The sequence below is a fragment of the Pinus tabuliformis genome, chromosome J, assembly GCF_031772625.1.
Source record: "Pinus tabuliformis cultivar Carrire ecotype Pingquan chromosome J, CPIR1, whole genome shotgun sequence".
In the NCBI taxonomy this organism is placed as follows: Eukaryota; Viridiplantae; Streptophyta; class Pinopsida; order Pinales; family Pinaceae; genus Pinus; species Pinus tabuliformis.
The window spans coordinates 715,995,127-715,997,909 of record NC_142295.1 but is presented as its reverse complement, the minus strand read 5'-3'; positions in this window follow the sequence as shown (position 1 = coordinate 715,997,909).

The window sequence follows — 2,783 nt, the reverse complement described above, 5'->3', positions numbered from 1 at the left end:
TAACCTCCTCTACTATTGATCATCAATTTGTAGTATTCATAAACAATCGCATGCACACATTGATGCATCAATCACACATATCAACACAGTATATCACGGGGAAAGCATACAGTTGGAAACCCCCAACTATCTATATATTATATTGATTGAGAACATGTAACAATAAATAGTACAATACTCCTCGCAAGTACCCAGTACTATCTCTACCTGTTACACACAAACTAGCTCAGATCTGAATCAATCACAGGTTCAAATCTCCTTTGTTGCTTGCCTGCCTCCACTGCGTAATCCTGCATGAGAATAATGATGAATGGCTGAAGTAAACTCGTATTCCTTGGCTAAACCACGCAATCCTCATTGGCATTACTCAATCCATTGATTGTGCAAATCTCATGCACAACTATAGTCACAACTGATAGCAATCTCCACCTCTAACACCTGTCTCCACTGAACTATCCATGCACTGAGTTAACTGATGTATTCTTTAGTTGCTTTATGAGTTAATAATTAGTGAACTAATTAATAATTAATTCAAATCACTCATCACTAGTGTATTTGCAGTTAAACTAAATACAACTAGTTCAACCAAGTCAAATTGAACACAACTCCATCAACTCCTCAATCAACTACACCAAACTCAATCACTTGAGTTCTAACTGAAGTCCATCATGCAATAGCTCAACTAACACATAAGAAAATCATATTTCCTTCTGACAGCTGCATGTGCCACATCTGTAGCTCGAACTGAAGTGCTCCAAGAGGATAAGATAATGTTTATAGTCCAAATATTATTAAGAGCTAATAATATTCGACTGTTCTATTTTTAGCCTCGGAGTCTAAAAATAGACTCTGCCCATATGTATAAAAATAGAAGTCCATCTATTTTTACCAACATGAACAATCATCCACAAATAGCATCCTGCAACTCATAGATCATGATCCATATGTCTAAAAATAGACATAGTCTAAAAATAGACTTTGTGTAAAAAATAGCCTGCGGGCCCACTTAGTGAAGGCGACTCCTTTCCACTAAGCTCCATCATCTTGTTGCATTCTCAAAACTCCCTCTCAACAAGATATGGATTATCTGCAACCCCCATCCTGCAACTCTGGAATGTTCTACATGCAACACATTTTCCTGGTCCACTTGCTCCAACAACACTTGGAACAAAAACACTCCCAACTGGCCACTCCGTTGGGCTAGGAACATACTCTGATGCTGAAGCTCTACCTGCTGCTGACAAGTGCTCCCTCTCTGACATCTGCACTACTACAACATCTCCATGCATCTCGCACCATTGCACACTTCTCTGTGCCACGTAGCACTGTGCAAAACACTTGTGCCTCTCGCATTGCTGCAACCTGCTAGCTATGCGCTATCCTTGGATTCCCTACACTGTCGCTCTCTCTGCCACTCCATCCGCATCTGTCTCTACCCAATCAGTCATTTCCTACTACTCCACATCGGGGCTCCCATAGCAAGGTCGCATCCAAGAGGTTGGGTACCTCAAGGATCCTGCCTCTCCTTGGGACGACCAATCCACATCACCCCACCTCCTACCTAGAGGTATGGCTGCATGCGATCCCTCTGCCCACCTGGCTCGAAGTTTCCCCCTACTGGAGGTCTCTGCATGAGTAGATGTCTCTAATCGATCTCCTCTCAGCTTCCCTTGTTGTGGTTGCTCCACAACCTCCTGAAGCTACTGCACCAATTGTGGCTCCTCCACAATCGTCTGAGACTTCTTCTAGCTCTGCATGTTGAGAGGTAATATACGCTCCCTCTCAACCACCAAGTCTCCATCAGTTGCCTCACTACTTAAGGCTTTTCATGCATCTTGAACCTCAAGAGCATACAGGTTCTTGACCCGTGAACCAATCTGCTTCACCTGTCTAGTGATGATGTGTCTAAGGAAAACCTTTCCCTTACTAAAGACTACATCATAGCCTCTGTCTTCCAGCATTGCGATCGACACCAAGTTTCTCTTCAGTCCTAGTACATACTTGACATTAGTCAAGGTAAGGTGAGCTCCGTGCTCCCTCTGAAAAATAACCGTGCCTACACCTGAGACACTATACTTCTCATCATTACCCATTGCTATGAGTATCTGGAGATATTTCTCCTCCAAAGTACTAAACAAACTCTTGTCACTGGTCATGTGGAAAGAAGCTCCACTGTCAAGAAACCAACCACTTCCCACCATGGATGAAACCATGCATGCGAAGAGTGTGAAATCCAACTCGAACTGTGAAGCAAGTGCCTCACCATCAGATCCTTCCCCGGATCCCTTCTTGGATTTCTTCTTTGGGAAATTAGTAGCATAATGGCCCAACTCACGACAACGAAAGCATCTCACTTTTGATTTGTCAAACTTCTTCCCATCATTAGAAGAACTTGATTCGGAAAGAGAACCCTTCTCCTTCCCATTCTTCACCTTACTTGCTAAGGCACAATTCTCCTCATCATGCATAGATGAAGAACTGTCTCTCGCGCTTCGTCTGATCTCCTCTTGCACAAGATCCGACCAAAGTCTCTCCCATCCTGGAAATTTCTCCCGACCATTGACAGAGTCCTGATAGGAATGCCAACTCTTTAGAAGACCAAGGAGAGCCAAGCTCACCAAATCCTCATCATCAACAGTCACCCCCACACTTCCCAATTCATCCTGGCATTGGGTGAACTTCGTGAGATACCTGGGCATACTGTCTCCATTCTCACACTTAATGTTTCTGAGTTTATCCTTGAGTGCCAACTTCCTCTGGTCTCTCTTTCTTTGGAATAGATC